Source organism: Coregonus clupeaformis, chromosome 11 (genome assembly GCF_020615455.1).
Source record: "Coregonus clupeaformis isolate EN_2021a chromosome 11, ASM2061545v1, whole genome shotgun sequence".
Classification (NCBI taxonomy): domain Eukaryota; kingdom Metazoa; phylum Chordata; class Actinopteri; order Salmoniformes; family Salmonidae; genus Coregonus; species Coregonus clupeaformis.
Genome location: NC_059202.1, coordinates 53,229,494 through 53,249,261, shown reverse-complemented (window position 1 = coordinate 53,249,261; position 19,768 = coordinate 53,229,494).

Sequence of the window (19,768 nt, the reverse complement as noted above, 5' to 3'; positions counted from 1 at the left end):
AGAGAGAGAGAGAGAGAGAGAGAGAGAGAGAGAGAGAGAGAGAGAGAGAGAGAGAGAGAGAGAGGAAAGGAGGGAGGGAGGAAACAAGAGTGATACTGAGAGAGAGCGAGAGAAAGAGAGAGAAAGAGAGAAAGAGAGAGAGAGAGAGAGAGAGAGAGAGAGAGAGAGAGAGAGAGAGAGAGAGAGAGAGAGAGAGAGAGAGAGAGAGAGAGAGAGAGAGAGAGAGAGAGAGAGAGAGAGAGGGAGGAAACAAGAGTGGTCGCGAGAGAGAGCGCGAGAGAGAGAGAGACGTGACGTGCCGCGAGGGGTGCTGTGTTCTATCTCTCAGCTTCAGGATCAGATTGCTGTTGACACAGTGCTCATATCCTGTGTGAAGAAGTTGTCAATGTTCTGTTTTGTTCTGCCACTAGGTGTGACTTTTCTCTGCTAGGAAACCAGGTCGATGTGACTCGCTCAGGTCACATCTGATTGCCAACTAACAGAGAGTCAGAAGGAATTAATGAACTAAAGCATACATGCTGCTGGTCATCTATGAACATTTGAACATCTTGAAAAACAATCTGACCTTAATGGCCATGTACTATCTCCACCCTGCACAGCCAGAAGAGGACTGGCCACCCCTCAGACCCTGGTTCCTCTCTAGGTTTCTTCCTAGGTTCCTGCCTTTCTAGGGAGTTTTCCTAGCCGCCGTGCTTCTACATCTGCATTGCTTGCTGTTTGGGGTTTTAGGCTGGGTTTCTGCATTGCATATAAACTGTTTATATTTACTATATGTGTTTGCTAGATGTACCCTTACCACATTGCCAAGCCACCCATATTTATTATTTTTTAAACTCATCATTGGGAAGGGCTCGTAAGCAAGCATTTCACTGTAAAATCTACACCCGTTGTATTCTGCGCATTTGACAAATAAAATGTAATTTTTTTATATATACTTCAGAAGTTATTCTGACATTGATTTCTATTGAGCATCATCAATGACACATGTTGCTTTTTGGAACTGAGAGGTTGTGACTGTTGTTTTAGTGGATGTACTGTGGACCCTCCATGGGGAGCATGGTTTCTCTTACCCCTCTCAGGGTCACTGTCCCCTGGCATGATAACTTCACTGTCCCCCCTTCCTGTCATCCTGCTGGAGCTAAATCAACAATCACTCACATCCATTCACAAACGCATGGTCACACACGCACGCACGAACGGATGGACACAAACACACACGCACACACGCACACACGCAAACACACACACACACACACAGAAACGATTTGATGAAAGGATTTGGCATGGTATGGCAACTGCACCACCCTTGACCACAGATGGTGGTGCAGACGGCCCAGCGCACAACTGAGGGTGAGCTCCCAGCCATCCAGGATGTACATGCCAGGCGGTGTCTGAGAAAGGCCTGGAAAATTTAAAAAATGGCTTAAGACTCCAGCCACCCAAGACATGGACTGTTTTCCATGCTCCCGTCTGGCAAACGGTACCGGTGCATCAAGGCTCAGACCAACAGACTCCTAAACAGCATCTATCCCCTGGTCATAAGAGTGTTAAATGACTAACAACTACTCCCCCCCACATCTATGCTGTAGTGAAGATGATGCTGCAGTGGATGGCAGCCGTCTTACGGGCTCCTGACCAATTCTGCTATTTTGTGTGTTTTTTTAATCGTAACTTTTTTTGTACATAATGCCTCCGCCGTCATTTCCTAGGACCGAAAACAGCTTCTGGACATCAGAACAGCGAACACTAACCTCCAATTGGATGACAATTTCTACTTCAATGAGACGGCAGCGCTGGACAAGGCCCTGATCCCCAGGACTCAAAAGAGGAAGTGGTGGTGAAAGAGTGGCAGGCGAGGCGGCATCCTGACGAGACTACGTTGGCGAGCATAAGACCGCCATTGCCCTTTGTTTTGTTGGCGAATGTGCAGTCACTGGATGAACTCCGTTCAAGACTATTCTATTAATGGGGCCTGAAAAACTGTAATATCCTATGTTTCTCAGAGTCGTGGTTGAACGAGGCATCATCAAGAATGGACGGCAGACTCTGGTAAGACAAAGGGAGGAGGGGTGTGTCTCTTTGTTAACAACAACTGGTGCACGATCTCTAATGTTAAGGAAGTCTCAAGTTTTTGCTCATCTGAATATCTCTTGATAAGCTGCAGACCATACTATTTACCAAGAGAGTTTTCACCTATATTTTCGTAGCTGTCTATTTACCACCACAAATTGATGCTGGCACTAAAACCGCACTCAACGAGCTGTATGGGGCCATAAGCAAACAAGAAAATGCACATTCAGAGGTGGCGTTTCTCGTGGCTGGGGATTCTAATGCAGGGAAACTGAAATCTGTTTTATCTCATATTTACCAGCAAGCCTACCAGACAAGGTAAATGCATTCTATGCTCGCTTCTAGGCAAGCAACACTGAACCATGCATGAGAGCACCAGCTGTTCCGAATGACTGTGTGATCTCGCTCTCCGTAGCCGTGTGAGTAAGACCTTTAAATAGGTTAACATTCACAAGGAATACCAGGACACAAACTCAAAGCATGCAATGACCAGCTGGCAATTGTCTTCACTGACATTTTCAACCTATCCCTGACCTTGTCTGTAGTACCAACTTGTTTCAAGCAGACCACTATAGTCCCTGTTTCCTAGAACGCCAAGGTAACCTGCCTAAATGACTATCGCCCATTAGCACTCACATCTACAGCCATTAAATGATTTGAAAGGCTGGTCATGGCTCACATCAACACCATCATCCCAGACACCCTGGACCCACTCCAATTCGCATACCGCCCTAACAGATCCACAGATGACATGATGGTGGAAAGACTGATCACCGATGACGATGAGGCTGCATATAGGGAGTAGGTCAGAGGCCAACAAAAGTTGTTCTGAAGATGGGGTATGTCTGTTTTTGAAAGAAAAATCTACTGTACTAGTTGTTCAGGCTCTGGTCTTGTCTCATCTTGATTACTGCCCGGTAATATGGTCAAGTGCAGCAAAGAAAGCAAAGATCTAACAAAGTTTCAGCTGGCTCAAAACAGAGTAGCACGCCTCACCCTTATCTGCACATACAGAACTAACATCAACAACATGCATGCCAGTCTTTCCTGGTTGAGGGTTGACGACAGATTAACTGCATCTCTTCAAGTTCTTATGAGAAAAAATGCTGTGATGAAAATTCCAGATTTTCTGCATAATCAAATAACATTCAGCTCAGACACCCATACATACCCCACAAGACATGTCACCAGGTGTCTCTTCCCAGTCCCCAAGTCCAAAAATTATTCACGGCAACGCACAGTATTATACAGAGCCATGGAACTCCCTTCCATCTTCAATTATTCAAGCAAACAGCAAAATTACCTTTAAAAAATGTATTAAACATAATCTCACGGAACAGCGGGGACGGTGAAGGGACACACACACAGACACACTTTAACACACACCATTTTTTAGTTGTATTGTTTGTATTCGTTTTTAGTTGTATTGTTTGTATATGTGACCGACTGGCTCGATTCAGTCTTATGTAGCAACATTTGAAATGGTGTGTTTTACATTGGATAAAAGTACAGGCTCAGCGCTAGAAAATGGTATATCATACACTACAGTTGAGGAGCAATGGGAAAGAAATTCTGCTTTAAAAGTTGATAAACTTGTAACCCCACTTTCAGAAAATGGCATTTGAATGTTTTGGTACACCTAATGGAGAGCTCTTCTTTGTCTACACCAATTCAGCATCGTTCACACCCTCTTAAGCCTTAGCCCCACCCATCGCTTTAAGGATTTACATGTGAGGCCATGTGCTAAACAGAGTGAGTACGGTAGTGTACTTAACAACCAAAGATTTTAAGACTAAAGGCTGGTTTATACTATGTCTATCGTCATGTCTGTAGACAGCTGTCGCAGTGACATCATGAACATTCTATCGTCGTCCGACATCAAACTTGTCATTGTCGTTATGAAAAAGTATAAACACAAAAACTACAGGCTGTATGACATCAGCCTGGTGGCCCAAAATAGCATAACTGGTGTATTTTAACACCAATAAACCCATCCGTTTAAATGTGAATTTAGTATATGTCAATCTAGCAAACCAGGCAATTAAAATCTAATTTCTAAACAATGTTTTGGTTAATTTCTATCTTGTTAACTAGCTAGCTAATGTTAAGTTTGATGGCTAGCCAGTTCAAATAATGACCATAACATATACAGTGCATTCGGAAAGTATTCAGACCCCTTGACTTTATCCACATTTTGTTACGTTACAGCCCTATTCTAAAATGTATATATATATATATATAGCACATTCACATAAGTATTCAGACCCTTTACTCAGTACTTTGTTGAAGCACCTTTGGCAGCAATTACAACCTCAAGTCTTCTTTGGTATGACACTACAAGCTTGGCACACCTGTATTTGGGGAGTTTCTCCCATTCTTGTCTGCAGATCCTCTCAAGCTTTGTCAGGTTGGATGGGGAGCGTCGCTGCACAGCTATTTTCAGGTCTCTCCAGAGATGTTTGATAGGTTTAAAGTCTGGGCTCTGGCTGGGCCACTCAAGGACATTCAGAATCTTGTCCAGAAGCCACTCCTGTGTTATCTTGGCTGTGTGCTTTGGGTCGTTGTCCTGCTGGAAGGTGAACCTTCACCCCAGTCTGAGGTCCTGAGCGCACTGACTTTGCTCCGTTCATCTTTCCCTCGATCCTGACTAGTCTCCCTGTACCTGCCACTGAAAAACATCCCCACAACATGATGCTGCCATCACCATGCTTCACCGTAGGGATGGTGCCAGGTTTCATCTAGACGTGAAGCTTGACATTCAGGCCAAAGAGTGCAATCTTGGTTTCATCAGACCAGAGAATCTTGTTTCTCATGGTCTGAGTCCTTTAGGTGCCTTTTGGCAAACTCCAAGCAGGCTGTCATGTGCCTTTTACTGAGGAGTAACTTCCGTCTGGCCACTCTACCATAAAGGCCTGATTGGTGGAGTGCTGCATAGATGGTTGTCTTTCTGGAAGGTTATCCCATCTCCACATAGGAACTCTGGAGCTCTGTCAGAGTGATCATTGGGTTCTTGGTCACCTCCCTGACCAAGGCCCTTCTCCCCCAATTGCTCAGTTTGGCCGGGCGGCCAGCTCTAGGAAGAGTCTTGGTGGTTCCAAACTTCGTCCATTTAAGAATGATGGAGGCCACTGTTCTTGGGGACCTTCAATGCTGGAGAAATGTTTTGGTACCCTTCCCCAGATCTGTGCCTCGACACAATCCTGTCTTGGAGCTCTACGGACAATTCCTTCAACTGTGGGACCTTATATAGAAGGTGTGTGCCTTTCCAAATCATGTCCAATCAGTTGATTTTACCACAGGTGGACTCCAATCAAGTTGTAGAAACATCTCAAGGATGATCAATGGAAACAGGATGCACCTGAGCTCAATTTCGAGTCTCATAGCAAATGGTCTGAATACTTATGTAAATAAGGTATTTCTGTTTTTAATTTTAATACATTTGCAAACATTTCTAAAAACCTGTTTTTGCTTTGTCATTATGGGGTATTGCTTGTAAATTAATTAGGAAAATGTTTTATTTAATCCATTTCAGAATAAGGCTGTAACATAACAAATTGTGGAAAAAGCCAAGGGGTCTGAATACTTTCTGAATGCACTGTAGCTGAAAACATCTTAAATTTAACTAATTTGTATTCATTATTAAATGAAAATAAACTCACTACAACAATATCATTATTTACAAGTTAATGGCTAGCTAATTACAGAAAATAACTTATGGTTGTGAGTGTGATGAAATAAAAGCAGGTCATTCTACCAGATCATTTTTTAACTTGGACACTGTGTCATTGGCCTAACTTTATATCCTAATTTGACTTTGGTGCAGGTCATGTTGTTTTTCACATTACTGTCTCTGGTATACAGTCGTGGTCAAAAGTTTTGAGAATGACACAGATACTAATTTTCACAAAGTCTGCTGCCTCAGTTTTGATGATGTCAATTTGCATATACTCCAGAATGTCATGCAGAGTGATCAGATGAATTGCAATTCATTGCAAAGTCCCTCTTTGCCATGAAAATGAACTTAATCCCCCCCAAAAAACATTTCCACTGCATTTCAGCCCTGCCACAAAAGGATTAGCTGCCATCATGTCAGTGATTCTCTCGTTAACACAGGTGAGAGTGTTGACGAGGACAAGGCTGGAGATCACTCTGTCACGCTGATTGATTTAGAATAACAGCCTGGAAGCTTTAAAAGGAGGGTGGTGCTTGAAATCATTGTTCTTCCTCTGTTAACCATGGTTACCTGCATGGAAACACGTGCCGTCATCATTGCTTTGCACAAAATGGCTTCACAGGCAAGGATAATGCTGCTAGTAAGATTGCACCGAAATCAACCATTTATCGGATCATCAAGAACTTCAAGGAGAGAGGTTCAATTGTTGTGAAGAAGGCGTCAGGGCGCCCAAGAAAGTCCAGCAAGCGCCAGGACCGTCTCCTAAAGTTGATTCAGCTGCGGGATCAGGGCACCACCAGTGCAGAGCTTGCTCAGGAATGACAGCAGGCAGGTGTGAGTGCATTTGCACGCACAGTGAGGCAAATACTTTTGGAGGATGGCCTGGTGTCAAGAAGGGCAGCAAAGAAGCCACTTCTCTCCAGGAAAAACATCAGGGACAGACTGATATTCTGCAAAAGGTACAGGGATTGGACTGCTGAGGACTGGGGTAAAGTCATTTTCTCTGATGAATCCCCATTCCGATTGTTTGGGGCATCCGGGGAAACACCTTGTCCGGAGAGACGAGGTGAGCGCTACCATCAGTCCTGTGTCATGCCAACAGTAAAGCATCCTGAGACCATTCATGTGTGGGGTTGCTTCTCAGCCAAGGGAGTGGGCTCACTCACAATTTTGCCTAAGAACACAGCCATGAATAAAGAAGGGTACCAACACATCCTCCGAGCAACTTCTCCCAACCATCCAAGAACAGTTTGGTGATGACCAATGCCTTTTCCAGCATGATGGAGCACCTTGCCATAAGGCAAAAGTGATAACTAAGTGGCTCTGGAAGAAAACATCAAAATGTTGGGTCCATGGCCAGGGAACTCCCCAGACCTTAATCCCATTGAGAACTTGTGGTCAATCCTCAAGAGGCGGGTGGACAAACAAAAACCCACAAATTCTGACAAACTCCAAGCATTGATTATGCAAGATTGGGCTGCCATCAGTCAGGATGTGGCCCAGAAGTTAATTGACAGCATGCCAGGGCGGATTGCAGAGGTCTTGAAAAAGAAGGGTCAACACTGCAAATATTGACTCTTTGCATAAACTTAATGTAATTATCAATAAAAGCCCTTGACACTTATGGAATGCTTGTAATTATACTTCAGTATACCATAGTAACATCTGACAAAAATATCTCATAACACTGAAGCAGCAAACTTTGTGAAGACCAATACTTGTGTCATTCTCAAAACTTTTGACCACGACTGTACACACACTGTATCAAATAAAATCAATGTTTATTTGTCACATGCACAGGATACAGAAGGTGTAAATGGTACAGTGAAATTGTTACTTGCATAATGGAGTCTTTTATTTAGCTAGCTAAACTATGAACCATAATCCCAACTCATAACGTTACTACCCTTCATGAATGTGCTGGTATTTAAAACTAACCAACTAGTTTCAATGTTAGCTAGCTAGCCATTATGCTATAACTAGCAATGCAAATGGCTCTGAGATACAAATAATATTACTACACAGATCATACACGTAATGTTAGCTAGCGAGCCAGCCAGCTAACAGTACGCTTTAACTTGTGATGAAAACGACTTTGACAAAATTAGAAACCTTTAATATCTGAAAATGTAGCTAGCTAGACTCTCTTACCCGAATACATGGATGAACGCTTCTCCCTCTCTGTCACGGATGCCATGGTTGCCCTTAGTTTGAAGAGGTAATCTGGAGACAGGTGTTTTATACAACAGCCTTCTGTGTGTTCTCTTTTCGACTCCCTCTGTATATTTGCCATCAAATGCCAGAATGTTCTCCATCTCCTTAGCTATCATACTCTGCTTCCACAGGACATTCCACTGATTTCAAAACTCGGTCCTCCAGAAAGTGGAGCGCATCTTTCAAAAAAGCTGCGTTAGAAAGGATTACGTGTTACATGGCAGACCAATCCGAACATCTCACGGCATGTCCATCCCATCCATTATCTCAGCCAATCATGGCTAGTGGGAAGGTTCCTGTCTTTTTCCCTGGCTTGTTTGTTTGTTATTAAGGCACATGAACGTTCACATTTTCCAGAAGGCATTTTTGCCCAAAAACACATTTTGATAAAAAATTAATGTTTATATTCAAACGCCTCTCCTGTGAAGTAGTGACGTGCAACATGCACCTAATTTCCTGAAACAAGTCACATATTATTGTATTTTACATTTTTGTGACTCTCCTTGTCTATCAGTTTTTTTGTTACTTGTCATGCTTTGGGTTTTTTTGGACCCCAGGAAGAGTACCTGCTGCTTCTGCAAAAGCTAATGGGGATCATAACATACAAATAACCTGGCACACACACACTCACCACATACACTGCTGCTACTGTCTATTATCTATCCTGTTGCCTAGTCACTTTACCCCTACCTATATGTACAGTACATATCTACCTCAATTACCTAGTACCCCTGGTCATCAACTCGGTACTGGTACTCCCTCTATATAGCCATGTTATTTTTACTCATTATTGTTATTCATTATTCATTGTGTATTTATTACTCGTGTCACTATTTCTATTTTCTATTTAATTTTGTATCTTTATCTTTAACTCTGCATTGTTGGAAAAGGACCCGTAAGTAGGCATTTCACTGTTGGTCTACACCTGCTGTTTACAAAGCATGTGACAAATAATATTTGATTTGATTGCTGCTAAAATGATTATTGATTAGATGTATTACTACCACTATGCTGCTGTTCATTGCTGCCATTACCATTATAACCTATCTATTTATCCTGCCACTGGTCACTATTACTCCTATTCACATGTATACAGTGGGGAAAAAAAGTATTTAGTCAGCCACCCATTGTGCATGTTCTCCCACTTAAAAAGATGAGAGAGGCCTGTAATTTTCATCATAGGTACACGTCAACTATGACAGACAAAATCAGAAAAGAAATTCCAGAAAATCACATTGTAGGATTTTTAATGAATTTATTTGCAAATTATGGTGGAAAATAAGTATTTGGTCAATAACAAAAGTTTCTCAATACTTTGTTATATACCCTTTGTTGGCAATGACACAGGTCAAACGTTTTCTGTAAGTCTTCACAAGGTTTTCACACACTGTTGCTGGTATTTTGGCCCATTCCTCCATGCAGATCTCCTCTAGAGCAGTGATGTTTTGGGGCTGTCGCTGGGCAACACGGACTTTCAACTCCCCCAAATATTTTCTATGGGGTTGAGATCTGGAGACTGGCTAGGCCACTCCAGGACCTTGAAATGCTTCTTACGAAGCCACTCCTTCGTTGCCCGGCGGTGTGTTTGGGATCATTGTCATGCTGAAAGACCCAGCCACGTTTCATCTTCAATGCCCTTGCTGATGGAAGGAGGTTTTCACTCAAAATCTCACGATACATGGCCCCATTCATTCTTTCCTTTACACGGATCAGTCGTCCTGGTCTCTTTGCAGAAAAACAGCCCCAAAGCATGATGTTTCCACCCCCATGCTTCACAGTAGGTATGGTGTTCTTTGGATGCAACTCAGCATTCTTTGTCCTCCAAACACGACGAGTTGAGTTTTTACCAAAAAGTTCTATTTTGGTTTAATCTGACCATATGACATCTCCCAATCCTCTTCTGGATCATCCAAATGCACTCTAGCAAACTTCAGACGGGCCTGGCATAAGCAGGGGGACACGTCTGGCACTGCAGTATTTGAGTCCCTGGCGGCGTAGTGTGTTACTGATGGTAGGCTTTGTTACTTTGGTCCCAGCTCTCTGCAGGTCATTCACTAGGTCCCCCCGTGTGGTTCTGGGATTTTTGCTCACCGTTCTTGTGATCATTTTGACCCCATTGGGTGAGATCTTGCGTGGAGCCCCAGATCGAGGGAGATTATCAGTGGTCTTGTATGTCTTCCATTTCCTAATAAATGCTCCCACTGTTGATTTCTTCAAACCAAGCTGCTTACCTATTGCAGATTCAGTCTTCCCAGCCTGGTGCAGGTCTACAAATTTGTTTCTGGTGTCCTTTGACAGCTCTTTGGTCTTGGCCATAGTGGAGTTTGGAGTGTGACTGTTTGAGGTTGTGGACAGGTGTCTTTTATACTGATAACAAGTTCAAACAGGTGCCATTAATACAGGTAACGAGTGGAGGACAGAGGAGCCTCTTAAAGAAGAAGTTATAGGTCTGTGAGAGCCAGAAATCTTGCTTGTTTGTAGGTGACCAAATACTTATTTTCCACCATAATTTGCAAATAAATTCATAAAAAATCCTACAATGTGAGTTTCTGGATTTTTTTCCCTCAATTTGTCTGTCATAGTTGACGTGTACCTATGATGAAAATTACAGGCCTCTCTCATCTTTTTAAGTGGGAGAACTTGCACAATTGGTGGCTGACTAAATACTTTTTTTCCCCACTGTATATTGCCACAACTATATTACCATAAGTATTTATATATTCCTGCTACCAGTCACTTTTCAACCCTGTTTACACGGATATCCGCCTATTACACCTTTTTTTATTAGTTCTACTATTTTGATATTGATTACTGCACTGTTGAGCATGCAAGTTAAGCATTTCACTGTACTTGTGCATGTGACAATAAAACTTGAACTTGAACACACTCACACACACACACACACACACACACACACACACACACACACACACACACTTTGCAGCCAGCTGAGTCATTGGATAATGGTGAGGAGAGTGACAGCAGTGCACACTTACAGTGGGGAAAAAAAGTATTTAGTCAGCCACCAATTGTGCAAGTTCTCCCACTTAAAAAGATGAGAGAGGCCTGTAATTTTCATCATAGGTACACGTCAACTATGACAGACAAAATGAGAAAAAAAAATCCAGAAAATCACATTGTAGGATTTTTTATGCATTTATTTGCAAATTATGGTGGAAAGTAAGTATTTGGTCAATAACAAAAGTTTCTCAATACTTTGTTATATACCCTTTGTTGGCAATGACACAGGTCAAACGTTTTCTGTAAGTCTTCACAAGGTTTTCACACACTGTTGCTGGAATTTTGGCCCATTCCTCCATGTAGATCTCCTCTAGAGCAGTGATGTTTTGGGGCTGTCGCTGGGCAACACGGACTTTCAACTCCCTCCAAAGATTTTCTATGGGGTTGAGATCTGGAGACTGGCTAGGCCACTCCAGGACCTTGAAATGATTCTTACGAAGCCACGGGCCTTCGTTGCCCGGGCGGTGTGTTTGGGATCATTGTCATGCTGAAAGACCCAGCCACGTTTCATCTTCAATGCCCTTGCTGATGGAAGGAGGTTTTCACTCAAAATCTCACGATACATGGCCCCATTCATTCTTTCCTTTACACGGATCAGTCGTCCTGGTCCCTTTGCAGAAAAACAGCCCCAATGCATGATGTTTCCACCCCCATGCTTCACAGTAGGTATGGTGTTCTTTGGATGCAACTCAGCATTCTTTGTCCTCCAAACACTAAGAGTTGAGTTTTTACCAAAAAGTTCTATTTTGGTTTCATCTGACCATATGACATTCTCCCAATCCTCTTCTGGATCATCCTAATGCACTCTAGTAAACTTCAGACGGGCCTGGACATGTACTGGCTTAAGCAGGGGGACACGTCTGGCACTGCAGGATTTGAGTCCCTGGCGGCGTAATGTGTTACTGATGGTAGGCTTTGTTACTTTGGTCCCAGCTCTCTGCAGGTCATTCACTAGGTGTGGTTCTGGGAATTTTGCTCACTGTTCTTGTGATCATTTTGACCCCACGGGGTGAGATCTTGCGTGGAGCCCCAGATCGAGGGAGATTATCAGTGGTCTTGTATGTCTTCCATTTCCTAATAATTGCTCCCACAGTTGATTTCTTCAAACCAAGCTGCTTACCTATTGCAGATTCAGTCTTCCCAGCCTGGTGCAGGTCTACAATTTTGTTTCTGGTGTCCTTTGACAGCTCTTTGGTCTTGGCCATAGTGGAGTTTGGAGTGTGACTGTTTGAGGTTGTGGACAGGTGTATTTTATACTGATAACAAGTTCAAACAGGTGCCATTAATACAGGTAACGAGTGGAGGACAGAGGAGCCTCTTAAAGAAGAAGTTACAGGTCTGTGAGAGCCAGAAATCTTGCTTGTTTGTAGGTGACCAAATACTTATTTTCCACCATAATTTGCAAATAAATTCATTAAAAATCCTACAATGTTTTCTGGATATTTTTTTCTCAATTTGTCTGTCATAGTTGACGTGTACCTATGATGAAAATTACAGGCCTCTCTCATCTTTTTAAGTGGGAGAACTTGCACAATTGGTGGCTGACTAAATACTTTTTTTCCCCCACTGTACATAACCTCTGTCTTTGCATTACTATCAGTAGCACTGACCAGAGACAACAATGCATTAGCAGGGTCTACTGTAGCGTTGGCCTGGCCAACACAGCCTCAGGACTCACTGGCTCACACCGAAACACTATCAATGGCTCTGGGCATATAGCTGGACTGCCAGGAACATAATCTATGTGTGTGATACATGTTTCTTTGTGTGTATTGTATTTTCCTATTGTTTATTTATGGGTTTTGTCTGTCATGCGTATGAGCCAGCATGTTTCTAAACTTTTGATTGTTTGTGTGTTAGATAAGGTCTGCACTGAGTGAGAACTGAGGGGGTTAAGTCTCTGTGGATAGAGGGAGTTTACATTCTGGCACGCTCTGTGTGCGTGCGTGCGTTTGTGTGTGTGTGTGTGTGTGTCACAGAGTGTACGTTTGTGCATGCATGTCTGTGTGTGTGAGTGTGTACATGTGTGCGTGTGCGTACGTGTGTGTGTGTGGATTGAGGGAGTCTACATTCTGGCAGGCTCCAGTTTACACAGATGGAGCAGCTCTCTCTGCATAACCACAGCAAATTCCTCCCACTGTCCAAGTTAGCACTTCTTAGGGAGAGAACCATACTCCCCCCCCCCCCTCACCCCGTCTCAACCCTCTCTCTCCCCGTCTTTCACACTCCTCTACAGAGTAAAACAGACTTGGCTAATCGAGCCAGACTAGAAGTAATTATTGTCCTTGTTCAAGCTAAACAAGCCCAGGCAGATTTGAGTAATCAATCGAAGAGTGTGAGGAGGCCTATGGGAAAACTGTTGATTGCAACTAAAGTCTTTCAAAGATTATACGCTATGACTTAAACACCAAAAAGTGCAAAAAGTCCCTGAATTCAGAGGATGGAAGGAATATGTCTGTAAAATGATGAGGGTAATATAGCTTTAGGGTAAGCTATTCCCTTTACCCCATCCTCAGTGATGCATGCTCACAGACACACTGGCTCTCACACATAGCTGGAGTGTCCACTTCTCACCACAAGACAGGAACTGTCAAATCCTCCCCTCCCTCACAGTCTAATGCACTCATGGTCCCCTCCTGTCTTCATGAGCTTGGAGTTTTCCGGCACACATTTCCTGTGTGTGTGAGGAGGGGGCGGGGGTGCACGCAACAAGCTCTCCCAGTCTCACTGCACAATTAGACGTTCAGCCCCGTTCTCCAAACGTCACATTTCTACGTGTTTTTGTTGTTCCTGCTGCTCTGTTTCGTTCCATTTCTCCAAACGTCAAATTTAGAAGTTAAGGGTTAAGTTTAGGCGCTCATTCCAAAAGGTTAAGGTTTGGGATAGGGTTAAAACATTAAGTTTAGGCACTCATTCCAAAAGGTTAAGGTTTGGGATAGGGTTAAAACATTACGTTTAGGCACTCATTCCAAAAGGTTAAGGTTTGGGATAGGGTTAAAACCAAAAATAAATATAAAACTGTGTCCATGACTGGGATCAAACACCTTCTGATGCAGAGTCATGGGATTACACTAATCCACCACCCCTGTCCACAATGCCCTAGCAAAACACAAGCCTACTTGATGGTAAATGCACTCACTCTTGCCCCTATTTGCCGGTTTTGAAGGCCTTTACCGACGTCCTCAGGACATGGATAGAATGTTGAACGACCTGGCTGGCGTGCGTGTTTGTTTGTGTACAAGTTTATGTGCGTGTGTGTGTTTAAGCGCTGTATACTCTGTCCTTCCTTTGGTTGCTTGTAGGTTGACATTTGCATATTTGTGCTAATGATTTCAGGAAGGAAGAAAGACAACAAGTGTCTCTGCTCAATTGTACAACTAATGTAGCATTTGTTCCCTCTAAAAGTGACTGTATGTAGCACAGGTCTGGTGAAGTGATTATGTTAACACTCAATCCTAACATGACCAATATTTCCACAGTGTAATGACTCATCCATTGCTATTTTAATGTAACCACATCTACCTTGCTGCCTGGCCAACCACTTAGCCCTACTGTATGTGACACACCAGCGCTGCATCATTGGTTTGATGACAACTATAGTGTTAGTTGAGTTTAAAGCATCCTCTCAAGGGATGACCCAGGAGCCAAGAGGTCTCGGAGGCCAACCATGATCTCAAGAGGATCTCACTTTCATGTTCTCTTCAAATGACCTCCTTTTTGGTCCAGCACAGTTTTTATTGAGTTGCAGCACATGTTTACCAGAGGCTGGCTGGCTCCCTGTTGAAGCTGCCATTCCCCTGAGGCTAAGGCTAGCATTATTAACACACAGGATATGGACCCCAAAGAGGCTGTCCTCACCACTGCCTGTATCCCTGGGGTCCTACCTTTAAACCGGGTCGTCTACTCGTCTGTCTGAATGCCTGCCATATGGCCTTCAAAGTCACAGTGCCTGAAGACAACCAGTGGGAGGGGTTAGTCATAAGACCAAGCTAGTTTTCTGATCGGTATACGATCAAGTAGCATGTTAGTCACTTTGTGTGTGAACAGAAGTAAACTTTATTTTGTTCTGTGTAAAAAAAAAAAACATTGGTTGAAAGAGTGTTGCTGAGACTCAGCGGCTCTATTCCTCTGCTCTGGTCTGGCAGGCTGGCTGACCGCATGCTGTTGGAAAATTAATCAGTGCCACAGGGCTGTTCGAGAGAGTGACCGGGGGTATGGGGGGGAGGAGAGAGAGAGAAAGAGAGAGAAGGGGGAGTGTATTTAAGTTAGAGAAAGAGAGAGAGTGAGAGAGAGAGAGAGAGAGAGAGAGAGAGAGAGAGAGAGAGAGAGAGAGAGAGAGAGAGAGAGAGAGAGAGAGAGAGAATGTGAAGGGAGGGAGGCCTGAGCTAACCTCTGTATGCTGCTCTACTGTACACAAATGGGGGGCTGTCATCATTAGAGAACCATGGGGTGGAATACACTGCAGCTTAACCCTTTACGGACCAGGTAGGGAGTGAGGGAGAGAAGGAATGAAAGGAAGGAAGGAAGTGAGTTGGAAAATGAGAGTATGAAGATGTGAGAGAGGAAGAGATAAAGTTGAGATTGTAGAATTTGAGGGAAATATTGTTTGAACATATTTGACCAGTGTCCAAAAGAAAACAAGTTAAAGAGGAATGAGAGAGTACCAGCATGAGGGCAAGTTAGTGACACACAGAGAGAAGGTAAACAGACATATCTCTCTTCTCTAGTTGATCATTTAACACTTGCTGCATGTACAGTAGCTGCAAAGTACATGCTCAACAAGCTCTCACAGTCTCCTTACATTTCGAAGTTGCTCCAAAAGTCCAAAAGTGTATTTGTTGCTCCTGCGGCTCTGTATCGTTCCATATGTGTCACGGTTCCCTCAGACAGAACCCAGAAGCAGACCAGGACAAGGAGAGTTGAACGAAGGTGAGGGTTTATTACAGATTCAGTGCAGAATAATCCAGGGACAGAGCGGGCGGCGTGGATGAGTTGTTGAGGGTGCAGTTGTGTGTCCAGTGATGGCTCGGCAGCCGCCGACCATCAGGCAGAGGTAGGGAAGGTTCGGACGAGTGACTGCAGATGGAACAAAAACGGAGGTAAGTAAACAATAACCCAACAAGGTACCAAAAACAAAACTAACGCTAGACACTCTAGGACTGATACTCTGATACACCTACTGTTCGGCTAACGATCCGCCAGGAACTGGATGTTCGGCCAGAGCCTAAGAAGGGTGATGATCGGATCAGGTGTGCAGATTGCTGATGGGATGCCGAGTGCGGAAACAAGAGCGCTCCCGGAGCGTTCCCGAACCCTGGGGAAACTGGAGAATACGAACCGGGACACTAGTCACCAGACAGGACCCGACTCAGACAGCCGGGATCGTTGCAGTGCCCCCTCCGACGAACGCCACAGGCGGACTCCGGGCCGCCAGGATGGAGGCGGTAGAAGTCACTGATGAGGTCCGCATCTAAGACCTGTCGCCGCGAATCCAACTCCTCTCCTCAGGACCATACCCCTCCCAGTCCACGAGATACTGGGAAACCCCGGCCCCTGGTCTGGAATCCATGATGCGCCGCACCGTGTAGGCAGGACCACCTCCGATCATCCGAGGAGGAGAGGAGGAGGAGGCGGAGGAGGCAACAGAGGACTGAGGAAGACAGGCTTGAGGCAGGAGACATGAAAGGTGGGATGGACTCTGAGCGTCCTCGTAGTTTGAGTCGAACTGCCACTGGATTGATCACCTTCTCCACCACAAACGGACCAATGAACTTCGGTAACAACTTCTGACTCAGTCCGTAACGGAAGATCCCGTGTGGCCAACCAAACCCTATCTCCGATGGTATAGGTGGAGCGAGGATCCGGCGACGGTCGCCTGGAGCTGATACCGGTCCGAAACTCTAAGAGGTGCCTTTCTGGCCCGATGCCAGGTCCGGTGGCAACGAAATATGGGCCTGAACAGAAGGACACTGAGAGCTCCTTCTCCTGAGAAGGAAACAGGGGAGGTTGGTAGCCATACAGGCACTGGAAGGGAGACATCCCAGTGGCAGATGTGGGAAGAGTATTGTGGGCCTACTCAACCCAAGGCAACTGAGAGACCCAGGAGGTGGGGTTGGAAGAGACCAGACAGCGTAGCGTGGATTCCATCTTCTGGTTGGCTCTCTCCGCCTGACCATTGGATTGGGTGGAACAAACCAGATGTGAGACTGACTGTAGCTCCAATGGCCAAACAGAAGGACTTCCAGACAGCAGAGGTAAAGCGAGGGCCACGGTCGGAAACGATATCACTGGGCAAACCGTGGACCCTGAAAACCTCCCCTAACCAGGATCTCGGACGTCTCCGAGGCAGAGGAAGCTTGGCAATTGGCACAAAGTGGGCGAACTTGCTGAATCTATCCACGATAGTCAGAACGACCGTGTTCCCCTCAGAAGCGGGCAACCCAGTGACGAAGTCCAGGGCCAGATGCGACCATGGTCGCTGGGGGAAGGGTGAAGTAGTCCAGAGCTGGCGATTGTTACTCTTATTCTGCGCACACACTGGACAGGCAGCAACAAACCCCGAGTATCTCCGGCCATGGCAGGCCACCAAAACGTCTGCGAAGAACGCCATTGTCCGAGCCACGCCAGGGTGACAAGCCATCTTGCTGGCGTGGGACCATTTGAGACAGCAGAGACCGAACGACTCAGGCACAAACAACCGACCGGGTGGACCGTTACGGGACCGGGCTGAGTCCGAAGGGCGCCAGCACCTCCTCCTCAATCTTCCATACCTTCCCCGACGCAGTTCGGGGGAGAATTGTCTCGGTCTTGGACCCACTCTCCTCCGTCTTGGAGAACATCCGGGACAAGGCGTCCGCCTTACCCGTTCTTAGATCCAGGTCGAAACGTCAGGAAAAACTTGAATCGTCCAGCCACCTCCGGCCTGACGGGAGTTGAGCGTTTAGCCGATTGCACGTAAGCGAGATTCTTGTGGTCCAGACAATAACGGTTGGCTCCGCCCCCTCCAACCAGTGGCGCCACTCCTCCAAGGCAAGTTTCACCGCGAGAAGCTCCCGGTTACCCACATCGTAATTCCTCTCCGCAGGCGAAGGCGACGAGTAGTAGGCGCAGGGATGGGTTTACTGTCCGTGGAGCATCGCTGCGACAGGATGGCGCCAACTCCCACATCAGACGCGTCCACTTCAACGACGAACTGACGGCCCGTGTCTGGTTGAGAGAGAATCGGTGCGTTGGTAGATCGCCTCTTCTAATCAAACGCGACGATCCCGCCTCCGGATTCCACTTGAAGGTCCTGATACTGGAGTCAAGGCAGTTAATGGAGCGGCCACACGGCTGTAATCCCGGATGAATCTGCGGTAGAAATTCGCAAACCCCAAAAATCTCTGGAGCTGCAATCTCGTACCGGGCTGGGCCCATTCCAGAACCGCTCTAACCTTCTCCTGGTCCATCCTAATCTCTCCCTGGAGATGATGTACCCGAGAAAGGATTCGTGTGGGCGTGAAACTCGCACTTCCTCGGCCCTTCACGAACAGGCGATTCTCCAACAATGCCAGAAGAACCTGCCGGACATGCTGGACGTGGTCGGAAGGTTCCTTCGAGAAAGATCAGAATGTCATCCAGGTAAACAAACACGAAGAGACCGATCATATCTCTCAGGACGTCGTTCACCATACTCTGGAATACCGCTGGAGCATTGGTCAGTCCAAAACGGCATCACCTGATACTCAGGTGACCCATCGGTGTATTGAAACCCGTCGCCAACTCGTCCCCTCTCATCGGGGACCAGGTGATACGCATTGCGTAGGTCTAGCTTGGTGAACACCGTAGCACCCTGTAAGAGTCGAGGGCAGAACTCATCAAGGGCAGGGGATACTTGTTCTTGACCGTGATGTCATTCAACCCCCGATAATCAATACACGGTCGAAGAGAGCCATCCTTCTTACCCACAAAGAAGAATCCTGCCCCCAGGGGGTGATGACGAGAGACGACGGCAGACCAGCAGCTAGGGGACTCCTTGATGTAGGTCTCCAACGCCTCACGTTCAGGTCGGGAGATACTGTATAACCTTCCCTTGGGGTAGACAGCTCCAGGGACCAGGTTGATGGCACAATCATATGGTCGGTGGGGAGGGAGTGACAGAGCCTTCTGCTTACTGAAAACTTCCCCCAAATCGTGATATGTCTCGGGAACCAGGGACAAATCTGGGGGTTTAGCCTCAATCACCTGACTGGGAACCGAATGTGGGGCAGGCAGTCTTGAGACAGTTAGCATGACAATCAAGGCTCCCACTTTACCCTGCCCGTCACCCATCCGAACGTGGGATTGTGTTCCTTCATCACCAGGGGTATCCAAGGACCAGAGGAACATGGGAAGACGGCAGAATGAAAAATGAAATCATCTCAGAATGATTCCCCGACAACCGCATCTTAACCGGTTCAGTCCTCATCGTGATACGTGCCAGACTACTGCCGTTCAGAGTGGTCGCTTCAATGGCTTTCGGCAATTGCTCCTTGGAAAGCCCCAGCTGTTCCACCAACTCGGCATCAAGAAAGCTTCCATCGGCACCTGAATCGATAAAAGCGTTAAGCGCTAAGCTCTGATTCCTGTTCACAAGGGTAGCCGGGAAGCGGGGTCTGACAGAGGTACTGAGAGGTTGAAACTGGCTCGCTAAAAGTCCTCCCAACTTTAGCGAGCCGGGCAGTTTGACGACCGCCGGGAACAAGTGGAGATGTAATGTCCCGGCGACCACAGTAGAGGCAGCAGTTGGTCTTCACCATCTATGTTGGCACT